This window comes from Physeter macrocephalus, chromosome 1 (genome assembly GCF_002837175.3).
Source record: "Physeter macrocephalus isolate SW-GA chromosome 1, ASM283717v5, whole genome shotgun sequence".
NCBI classification, from domain to species: Eukaryota; Metazoa; Chordata; class Mammalia; order Artiodactyla; family Physeteridae; genus Physeter; species Physeter macrocephalus.
In genome coordinates this window covers 74630181-74642750 of record NC_041214.2, presented here as the reverse complement: position 1 = coordinate 74642750, position 12570 = coordinate 74630181, and the positions used below count along the sequence as shown (strand labels likewise).

General features: G+C 35.5%; 1 long non-coding RNA gene across 2 annotated transcripts in view; it reads left to right on the top strand.

Moving 5' to 3' along the window:
* Positions 1-5683, top strand: part of LOC102974681 (uncharacterized) — a 91231-nt gene extending 85548 nt beyond the window's left edge. For both annotated transcript variants that reach the window (XR_449189.3, XR_008616996.1), the window contains exon 5: positions 5286-5683. This is a non-coding gene — a long non-coding RNA (uncharacterized lncRNA). The remainder of the gene's footprint in view (positions 1-5285) is intronic.
* The last annotated feature ends 6887 nt before the right edge of the window (positions 5684-12570 follow it).

Genomic DNA, 12570 nt, shown 5'->3' with positions numbered 1-12570 from the left:
CCAGCCGATCCAGGGGAACCGGGTTCGCGCCCCGGCCTGGGAGGATCCCACATGCCGCGGAGCGGCTGGGCCCGTGAGCCATGGCCGCTGAGCCTGCGCGTCCGGAGCCTGTCCTCCGCAACGGGAGAGGCCACAGCAGAGGGAGGCCCGCATACCACAAAAAAAAAAAAAAAAAAAAAAAAAAAAATTATAGGAGAGAAAATTTTCCTTGAACTTCTGAAAGTCACTTCTTCCTGTCTCTGTGTTCATGGTGGTAATAATAATTTGGAATAACACCAGACTGTTTTTTCAATAACAGCATGGTATGTAAACTTTAAACTTTAGAGATCAATATTGACAAGACAAAATTCTGAGAGATGAGAAAATGAGGGAACAAACACAGAGAAAGCCCAAGGGAATGGAGGGAGAAATATCTAATGTAAATTAATAATAATTCTGTTGCCAACAGGATGCAGTCCTTGATATCAATGGGTTTCCAACTTTTTTGAAGTCACAGATCTTTAGAGTCAAAACATATTTCCTAGAAGGTTAACACAGAACATAGTTCTTGATAGTAGTGGAATATGACAGGAGTGAATATGAAAAGAAAAATGAACAAGATACAGGAATACTCAAGCAGCAGTTTAGTATAGGGGTTAAATGCAAGAACTCTGATGTCACACTATCTAGGTTTTAATCCTGGTTCTATCTCTAAAATAGGGGTAATGAAACCTATCCCAAAGGGTCGTTATGGGGATTAAATGAGTTAATATATGTAAATCACTTAGAACAATGTTCTATCCAAAATAAAGATTAGTTATGTTTATAATTATCCTCACTCACATTTAAAATATGAAAAAATTAGTAATTTCTCCAAGACACTCCAAAACAATCTCCATTTTTTTAAAAATAAATTTATTTATTTTTATTTATTTATTTTTGGCTGCGTTGGGTCTTTGTTGCTGCGCGTGGGCCTTCTCTAGTTGTGGCGAGCGGGGGCTACTCTTTGTTGCAGTGTGCGGTCTTCTCATTGTGGTGGCTTCTTTTGTCGTGGAGCACAAGCTCTAGGTGCGCGGGCTTCAGTAGTTGTGGTGCATGGGCTCAGTAGTTGTGGCTTGCAGGCTCTAGAGCACTGGCTCAGTAGTTGTGGCGCACCGGCTTAATTGCTCTGCAGCATGTGGGATCTTCCTGGACCAGGGCTCGAACCTGCATTGGTAGGCGGATTCTTAACCACTGCACCACCAGGGAAGCCCCAACCTCCATTGTTGTAGTTTACCCAGATGTTGTTATACAACCTTGCAGAGGCCCAGAGTTTTGGGGAACAGTGATTTAAAACCTCAGTATATTTATCAGGAGTCTTAAAAATGTTGATACCCTTTGATTCTATAATTTTACCTTAAGGAACCTAGCCTAAGGAAATGATAAAAATGCAAACAATTGGGGCTTCCCTGGTGGCGCAGTGGTTGCGCGTCCGCCTGCCGATGCAGGGGAACCGGGTTCGCGCCCCGGTCCGGGAGGATCCCACATGCCGCGGAGCGGCTGGGCCCGTGAGCCATGGCCGCTGAGCCTGCGCGTCCGGAGCCTGTGCTCCGCAACGGGAGAGGCCGCAGCAGAGGGAGGCCCGCGTACCACAAAAAAAAAAAAAAAAAAAAAAAAAAAGCAAACAATTATAAACAAAACTATTCATCACAGCATTATTTATGAATAAAAATTTTTTAAACTAAATGTCAGAAAATAGGGGAATAAAGAATTATTTAAATAGATGATAGCATAGTTATAAGGTAGAATATATACAGGCATTAAAAATGTTGGCCTCTATCTTTCATAATGAATGTTAATTATATGTGAAAACGCTGATGGTATAGTGGTAAATGAACTCAGCAAAATATATAACTGTATAGTCTGGTCTTGACTCTTTAAAAATATGTCTAGAATATACCTTTGAAAATATACTAATAAATTAACATTATTTCAGAGGGTTAGAACAAAGGTCATCAAGCTTCTGTAAAGTGTCAGCTAATGTAAACATTTTAGGCTTTGCAGACCATAGAGTTTCTGTCACAACTACTAGACTCTGCTCTTGTGGTGTGGAAAGCAGCCATAGATCGCTGTGTTCCAATAAAACTTGATTTACAAAAAATAGGCCTGTTGGCCATAAAATGCCAACAGATGCATTTATTTCCTTTTTAAATATTTTTCTCAATTTTCTACAGGGAGAAAAACATAAATTACTTTTGTAGTCTAAAAATTAAAATAATACATGTTGTAAAAAGCAAAATACTCTTTGCTATAAAGAATAAGAGATACCATAGATAGTTAGAAAATGGCTATTATAGACTTCTGTAATTTATAAATTCACATCAGGTCACATTAGAAATGACATGCTTAAAAATAAAAGCCTCCAGTGATTGCATATTACACTTAGAATGAAGTCGAAAATATTTTATGTAGCCTGTAAGGCCCAGAAGACCTGACCTCTGGCTTTATCTCCCAGTTCATTTCCTACCACTCTCTCCCTTGATCACTTGCTCCAGCAGTGCTTGCATTGACATGGGGCACTGGAATTGAGCATTTAATGCAGACTTGCATAAACAGACTCTTAACTTCCTCATCTTCTCATAAGAAGTCTCTGCCTCCAAATCCAAGAGTCCTGGAAATGACTTAAAAAATTTATTCAGTCATCTAAATTCTTTTTAAAAACCTAGCTATTTTTATTGTGTACATAAAATACTTGTATTTGATTCAGTTTTCTCTATTTTTCATCCAGCCCGCACAAGTTCAAGGAATCAACTAAAACACCAAATAGCCTCAGATTTTATTTTTGAATTTAGAAAAGCTAAAATTTTATAAAGAGCAATAGATAATTTATTTTCCTTTTCGCCTCCCTTTTGTAAATCCTCTTCCACACTCTTGGGTACATTGATACACAATGTATATATTCATATATCTATCAGATTTTTTTATTTTGCAAAGCAGGTAAAAAAGGGAACTGTTTTTAAGCTGTGTTTCTTTTATTATGAGAAATTTAAGCAAGTTTTAGTATGTTTAAAAGCCATTTATGTTTCCAAGCCTGTGACCTATATTCATGACCTTTGTTTCTTTATTATTCTTTAGTGGTCTTTTTAAAAAATGTTGTAGGACTTTTAATGTTATGAAAACTAGCTTTTGTCTGTCATATGTGCTGCAAATAACTTTTCTATTTTGTCTTTATTATTTACTTATCTTGCAATGCAGAAATTAAAAAAATTTTAATGGTCAAATTGATAGGTCTTTGTTGAAGTCTTCTGAAATTTATATGATGCTTTGAAAGACCTTCCCCACTCCAAGACTGTAAAACAAAAAAATTTTTTCCCCTTAGATCTTTGCTCCATCTGGGATTTATTTTATAGTAAGGAGTGATAGAAAAGTGCAAACCGCATTCTTCTGCTGATTTAGTCAGACAAGACTCTGTGATTGCAGAATGATACAACGTGGTTTCTTTAAGCTATCAGGTACTTACCACTCAAAATATTGTGTGAAACCATCCAACAAAATAACATAATGTTAACATGTGGCAAAACGTTTTCAATCAGTTATTTAGATCAGTATTTTCTGAACTTCAGTCATTCAAGTACTCCTCTGTAATTTTTGACATTTCCACATTAACTCCTATAATATTATTTTCTTAATACTTTACATTGCCTCTTTTTATGTTGGTAATTTTATTGAAGAAGAAAACTTTATATCGTAATTTAATATTGTAATTAAATTTCTGAAAGTGTACTAAAATAAATAATAAATTTTTACCTGTACACCACTAATACCTCACCACTTTGGAAAACAGAGATCTAGTTAAAGTCAAATATATAGAAGTTTGGAGCTCTCTAAAACTAAACATTGGAATGACTGACAGAAATATTGAGTTTTTATACTTGAAGTGTAATTGGTCTGGTAGACACCATACACATACACACACACATACACACACTTTTTCACTAAAACAAAAGTAAATAGAAAAGCTTATTCTGCCTCTCTGGATGAAACATTCTCTACAACTCTAAAGAAACACATTACACTGTTTAAGATAAGTTTTGCTCTTTGCAGATTAAAACACCTGCCACTATATTAAAAATAATGAAATAGAATGGCCCAAGAGGAATTGTAAAGAGTATTTCATTTTGCCTAGTTTTTGAAAATGGTTAGTTTCAACATTAATTCCAGGTTGTACAGGCTTATTATTTTTTAAAATTAATTTATTTATTTTTGGCTGCATTGGGTCTTCGTTGCTGTGCACAGGCTTTCTCTAGTTGCGGCGAGTGGGGGCTACTCTTTGTTGCAATGCGCGGGCTTCTCATTGCGGTGGCTTCTCTTGCTGCAGAGCACGGGCTCTAGGTGTGCAGCCTTCAGTAGTTGTGGTGCGCGGGCTCAGTAGTTGTGGCTCATGGACTCTAGAGCGCAGGCTCAGTAGTTGTGGTGCACGGGCTTAGTTGCTCTGCATCATATGGTATCTTCCCAGACCAGGGATCGAACCGTGTCTCCTGCATTGGCAGACGGATTCTTAACCACTGCACCACCAGGGAACTCCAGTACAGGCTTTTTGAGAATAATGATAGTCCTACTTGAGTCCAGCTATATCCCTAGATATATAGAATAAAATGTATGGTGAAGATAAATTCTTCTGACCATATATTTACATTCTATATTACTCTTCGTATCTAGAAGTAGATGATGATTTTACAACTCATATTTAGACAACAGGATTTAAGTGATTAGTGAGATAATCTGAGGCAATGTACTATATAGATTCCTGGAGAATAAGGCAGCTGAAGAAGAGGATGTTAGTTTTCAATCAAACTATATATACAGCCACTAAGTGAAAAGGAACACTACTGGGTTGTTCTATGATAACTATAGTTAAAAAAAAAAAAAGGTCAAAAAGGTCTTTAAGTGGCAACTAATGATGTAAAATCTCCCAGATATCTAATAGTATGTATTCAGGATATGATACTGTTTCGTTTTACTGCTTCATCAATAATGAAAACAAAGGTAGCTAGTATTTAGTAAGTGATATGCTTACTATGTACCAGGTATCTTAAAAACTCCATCTTTTTTAATGCTCATGATATTTCCTCCATATTAGAGATGAGAAAGTGGAGTCTCTGAGAAGTAAAGCAATCTTGCCCAAGTCACACAATTAGAAAGCAGAAGAGCTTCGAGTAAAACTCAGGCCCTTAGAAGATCAGGCTTTTTCCATGAAAGCATGATGCTTCCCCAGTCAGTCTAGCTCCTTCCACCTCCTGAGACTAACCTTTCTTCTGTCTTGAAAGGTAAATCCAGTCAGAATAAAGCACCTGGACCTCACGTGCAGCCTCTCTCCTGGTGGGAGAGAGAAGAGCAGTTCAAGGAGCCGAGTCTGGCTTTTACTTAAGAAGGATGGTGATGATAATTGGGGTAATTGTTAAAAAAAAAACTACAGGAGCCACATAAAACCAATATCTCAAAATAAAAAGTTTTAGACTTTTGTAATAAGTAGTCTTTCAGGCCACAAGTATTTATTCGGCATCCATGGGGATGCAGAGCTGTGTATTAGCTTCCTGCACTCCTTCATCCATCCCCCGATTTAGTTCAAATAATTCATACAGTCTGGGCTGAAAAGAAACAAACAACATTTGCAGGATTTCATTTCATAAATCCCCCTGCAGGGCATTGACTGGCAGCTCACTGCATTTCTTATAGGACATTTCACATCCCTGGGGTGTACAAAACACTTGAACCAATGTAAAATATGAGAATATCAAATGAAATGTTTATGGAGATTTTTCTAAGCTGCTACTTAGGAACCCATTCTCTGTAGAAATTTGTTGCCAGGATTCCCAAAAATTAAACAGAAATATACTAATTAGAGTTAGCAAATAAGAAAATTTTTTTAGCATTTCCCATAAGGTCATGATATGCTATTCTAAAGGTGATTCTCAGATAATTTTGGTTAACAAGTTATCAGGCACTATAAAAGAGTAGTCAGTCAAAGGTAGTTACTCAGTGAGGATGTAGAGAAAAGGGAACCCTTGTGCACTGTTGGTGGAAATGTAAATTGGTGCAGCCACTGTGGAAAACAGTATGGAGGTTTTTCAAAAAATTAACAAATTAAAAATATGATCCCGCAATTCCACTTTTGAGTGTTTATCAGAATAAAACACAAACTTGAAAAGACATATGCACTCCTGTGTTCATTGCAGCATTGTTTACAATAGCCAAAATATGGAAACACCCTAAGTGTCCATCAGTGGATGAATGGATAAAGATGTGGCATACACACACACCCCAGAATATTATCAGCTATAAGAAAGAACTAAATCTTGCCATTTGCAACAACATGGATGGACCTTGAGGGCATTATGCTAAGTGAAATAAGACAGAGAAAGACAATTACCATATAATTTCACTTACACATGAAATCTAAAAAACAAAAGAACAAACAAAACAAAACAGAAACAGACTCATAGATAGAGAAAACAAACTGGTGGTTGCCGGAGGGGAGGGAGTTGGTGCAAAATAGGTGAAGGGGATTAAAAGATACAGAATTCCAGTTGTAAAATAAATAAGTCATGGGGATGTAATGTACAATATAGGGAATATAGTCAATAATATTGTAATAACCTTGTACTGTGACAGATTGTTACTAGACTTATTGTAGTGATCATTTCAAAATGTATATACATATTGAATCAGTATGATGCACACCTGAAACTAATATGGTATTGTATGTCAGTTATACTTCAGTTAAAAATGTAGTTGCTCAAAGTAAACATTGTATGGTATACAGAGAATAGACTTGAGAGACAAACCTAGGTTCTAGACTCTGATCCATCAGTTCTTAATTGACTAATCATATAATAAAGAAGTCTTTGAGAAACACTGTCCACATTTGTTAAAATAGGGATAATACCTGTCTCAGGGGACAGTTTTGGGGATTAAATGAAATAATGACCAATGTAAAACACATAGCAAACTTGCTGGCACTTAGAAGGTATTCAACAAATGTTAATTCCTTTCCCCTTTTGCATCCCAAAGAGTTACAATATACTGATCACTTACCTATTTACTTGATTTCTAATTGACAAACAAAAGCTACAGGAGAAAATATAATCTTAAAGAGATCAAGATCAAGGTTGTCAGATATTTCTTATAGCGAGGTACCTTGCATTGTAGGCACATTTGATATAGGGTTGAAGTTTCTTTGCAGAACACATTAGGATGTCATGTAATCTAGTCTGCAGAAAAATAAAGGACATTTCAATAGTGGCTCTATTTTGTAATTTTTATGAGTATTATCACCAAAGTGATCTTTGATCATATACCAATTCTCATTTCATTATGTTTATAATTTATTGTTTATATTCATAGAGGTACCCCAAATGTTTTGTTAATTTACTTTTTAAAAGCTACTGTAAGGTATGATATATAACAGTCATGGAATAATAATAATGGAACAATAATTATAAATAATACGTTAGCTAAAATATAGCACTTACCACATGCCAAGCATCTGATGTGTGCATTTAACTGCTTTACCTCATTTAATACATCCAACAACCCAAAGAGGAGGTATTATTATTATTATCCTGTTTTACAGTTGAGAAATGGCACAGAGTGATTAAATGGCCGAGGTCTAAAGTAGATATGTAAAGTAGGAAACATAAAAGGGAGGGAAAAATGATAAAGTATCTGTTTATTATAAAATTTTAGCTTTTCTAAATTCAAAACTAAAATTTGAGGCTATTTGGTGTTTTCGTTGGTTCCTTGAACTATTTGGGCTGTTGCCCTATCAAGAATCTTCTCTCTGTGATAGTGTGGATTTGTTTCCTTTGTCACAGGCTGTACTTTTCTATAACAAATATCTGGATGAAAACTACAGGAAACTGAATAAAATACTGTTTTTTGTACATAGTACAAATACCTACATTTTAAAAGAATTGCTCCAACGATTGAACATTTTTTTTTAAAGTTATTTCCAAGACCCTTGGATTTGTAGGCAGAGTCTTTGTATGAGAAGTTGTTAGTGGTATCACTGTTATGTCATATGTGGATCTAGGGTTGTGGACTATAAAGGTGAATATGATATAATCTTGCCTGAAATGAACAGGGTACTTATATTGGCAGTGTTAGCTATTTGATTTCCTGAAATATTCTGCTGGATAATATAACCATATTATGACCTGTTCATAGGTTCCAAGTATTCCTTAACAGCAACTGCCAGTCAGTGTTAAATCTGGCTTGAACACACTATAATTTCAATTAAGTGGCAAACCATTTAAATATGCACATAAATAAATTGCATAGAAAAATTATGGAAGGAGAGCAGAATGATCTAACAATAATGCATGTCAAACTTATGGTAAACACCTATCATGACAAATTTCCCTGACATTCTTCTCTCTAGTGAAAATATATACAGTAATATTTCTATTAAGGATGCTTTTAACAATAAACTTTGATGTCAGAAGCCTCATTGTGAGAAGGAGAAGGAGGATTAGAGACAGCTTTGGGGGCATATTCTTGTCTTGCCAGTTTAATGGGACAATGTACTCAAGGGTTAAGTGTATATTGTTGTGGATTTTGGTCTTCTGAGCTACGTGGGAGATTGTGTCCACTCTTAAGAGGCCAAATGGCAGGGGGCATTTTTGCTAGTTTCAGGCCACTTAAATCCAGAGAGTAAGGTATTTCAGTGAGGTTCTGTCCTGGTTTGCCTTGGAGAAGTTTGTATATGAGATGGTTTCTTTCTATTCTATACAGAGGTTGCCATGAACCCAGATCTGAGGAAATGAGATCTGGTCCAAGCTCCCTCCCAGTTAAGTCTCCCCAAGTCCAAATCAAGTGTGTGACTGTGGACATATGACAATCTCTTCATGCCTCAGTTTCCTTATCTGTAAACTTAGGGTGATAATAGAACATGTCTTACAAGGTGGTTGTAAGGATTAGCATTACCTGTGATTAGATGATTGTATGGTGGAACAGATCTAAGTTCAAATACTGGTCTTACTATATAATACTACCCCTGTGACCTTGGGCAAAATACTGAATCTTCTGAGTGACAGTTTCTGTACACTGCCAACCTTTCAGGGTGGATGAGGATAAAAAAATTAAAAAATAATATATGAAAATTACCTAGACCATGCTAAGTATGTGTATGTGTATGTTAGTTATTTTAAATTAAGCCCTCATTTGTGTGTCTACTATGTTTAAGGCCCTGTGATACTTGCTGTAAGGGACATGTGGATTTATAGCGTAGCTGGTATTGAATTATGAAGAAGGAAGTTGTTATATCACTGTATTAGCCATTGTTTTCTCATTCTTATCATCTGGTTCAAAGAGTTGTCACAAATATATAATACCCCTGAAGTGATTTGAGGATAAAGTGCTTAATTGCCTCTAAGCATTTATTCATTTCACCAGTTATCAAATGGCTTATACTGACACTGAGCCCATCTGTTATATATGGACACAAAAATTATTTTCTTTCAAATCACTTTGCATCTGATTGATATGTAAATTATATTTTGGACTTTTCCACTAGTAGGTACAGTACCTGTAAATCACATATAGGTTAGCTACTTGTAATCATGTTTTTTAAAACATGAAGTCCTTTATTTTATACATACAAAACAGAAAAATATATATTGTTTTATATTTATATTGTTTTATGCATATAAATATAATGTATGATAATAATAAAACAAAAATGCATGTACCTTCTACTCTAGTCAAGAATTAGAAGTATCTGTCCCTAATTCCTGTCTTTCCTTAGAAAAGAGTAAACATTCTTCTGAGGTTTGTGTTTCTCATTGTTTTCTTTTAATCCTAGTGTTGTTACATTTGTATGTGTATCTGTATACACCTCACCAACTTACAAATTATTTGATGAAAAAGAAAATGTTCCATTTATCTCTGTACTCCTCTACAGCTCCAAGAAGACACCAAATATAACCAAAAGAACAAACCCTTTACACATTGTGGTATTTATCAGCTTAAGAAAGTCAGCCTTTCTGAAACTCAGTTCCTCATCTGTGAAATCTATTTTGTGAGGAATATTTTAAGCATTCACTGAATTCATAGGATCAAAATAATCTTTATAGTGCCTGTTTATTGTAGCTGTTCATCAGATGTTAGGTCCATACTTTCTTACTGCCAAAAGGCTTCAAATATCCCCATCACACAACTTTATTAAATTGAGGTGTCCAGTTGCTGCTATTGTATTCATGGTACCTACCTATTTCTAGGTGGGTAGGATGAGTATCAATGTTTTTCTAACTTGTTACTTCCATAGTATTCTCAGGAAAGATCTTTATTGAGTGACATTGGTATTATAAACTATCTTGAACTGAGATAGGTTTTTGTCTCTCAGTCTCTTAACGGCCAAACTTTTCTCATTACGTCAGCCTCATATGATGCTCTCTTTCTGTTGAAATCATTGTTGGATGAATATATTTTGCATATATCTTACAATTCCCTTATAACAAAGCACAGCATGGAGACTTTTAACTGGAGATATTGCTCCTGTGGATGGCCAGAACTTAGAAATTAATTTTAGATACAAATCCTATATTACTGTGAAAATGGCCCTGTCTTTATGCTGTTATTGTCTTTCAGTATCTAATGTCATCCTAAATATTCTTTATCAAAGATTATTTGATATCCCATCTCTGAGAAAGATAAATTACAACCCACGTAATGTCAATGTGGTTATTAGCCTGCATATCCTGATTGGTTCTAGAAATTCTTTAGAATGATCATTCATGCCTTTTTGAAAAATCTTAATGTCAAGTGGCCAAGATTATTCCCATTTTTCAGAGAGGAAGTAGAGGTAAAATGATTTGTTCTAATCTAGCAGGGGAATATGTATCAAAATATGTATGAATGTTAGTCTTTCATAGTGCTACCTCTAGATTTTAGATTTTCTTTTAAAAAGAAGACTTAAATGCTTATGACATTTTTATACAGAAAAAATAAATCCATTCTTTTTTTTTTTTCGGGACGCGCGGGCCTCTCAGGGCCCAGCCGCTCCGCGGCATCTGGGATCTTCCCGGACTGGGGCACGAACCCGTGTCCCCTGCATCGTCAGGCGGACTCTCAACCACTGCGCCACCAGGGAAGCCCCTTATGACATTTTTATACAGAAAAATAAATCCATTCTTATAAACCATTCCTTTGCTCATTTTTTTGGATTACACAAGATAAATTCTTTTAAAGATTAACGATCAATATTTATTTTAAAAGACCTACTTATTCCTTATATAATTTTCAAAATACGACATGGGAAAATGTTATTTAACTCATTTCAGAAAAAAGAACAGGAATTATTTGATCAGTCCACCACTGCTCTGAGGGAGAAGAAATGTAAGATTCAGCAATCATGCAAATAACTAAAGCCTGGAAAGATCTTCATGGGTGATAATCTAAGTTGGCTGAAACTCTGGCACAGTTTCAGAGGACCCCCCATATGCCATTCATAAAAGAAGAGTATTGGATAGGCTACTGCAGAAGCATTCAGCAAGATAGATGATGTCTGTGATACAAAGGCCTTGGAAGGGAAATAGTTTAAGCCTTTGACTTCATCAGGAAGAGATCAAACTATATATTGTATATATATATTTTTTTTTTCTTTTTTTTTCACCACCCTGACCATCCATCCGTTCATCCACACACCTATCCATATTGGTCTGTTTGTCAGTCTATCCCCAAATCACCAGCTTTACTTTTATTTTTAAAAATTTTTATTTTATATTGAAGTATAGTTTTTTTGTTTGTTTTGTTTTTTTTCTTACGTTTATATCTTCATTGCAATTTTAGGCTGTGTTTACATTATGAAGACAACTCCTGTGTATGTGTTGGTTTTTTGTTTTTTTTTTTGGAGTATAGTTGGTTAACAATGTTGTGTTATTTTCACGTGTACAGCAAAGTGATTCAGAAGTGATTCAGTTATACATATATCTATTCTTTTTCAAATTATTTTCCTATTTAGGTTATTACAGAGTATTGAGCAGAGTTCCCCATGCTATACGGTAGGTCCTTGTTGGTTACCTATTTTAAATATAGCAGTGTATACTTGTCAATCCCAAACTCCCAATTATCCTTCCCCACCATCTTTCCCCCCAGTAATCGTAAGTTTGTTCTCTAAGTCTTTGAGTCTGTTTCTGCCAAAATCACCAGCTTTAATAGAGCACTATAGGCCCTAAAGTGTTCAGCAAAATAGACTATATGAGAGCAAGTGCCCACTACAAGACATGGTAGTACATATCGTCAGTTCTTTTCCCCATAAATGCCTCTGGAAATTCAAAGTAATACATGAGCATCCGTAAGGAATTATATTATATTGAATTTCACTAAGCAGTCATAGGTTCATGAACCTGGAAGGGAACTTGTGCAACCATCTAGAAGGAGGAAGAAAAGACAGCAGTTTTTACTCAAATAGAAAAAAAAACCCCCCACATTTATTTAGACTTAAGGTTTCTAAAAGCACAGGAAGAAATAAACACAATCTATAAAGGACTGAGGAGTATACTTTTAGCACAACTGACTAACATGTCCAGACAAGATAGAGATGCTTTTGTCATA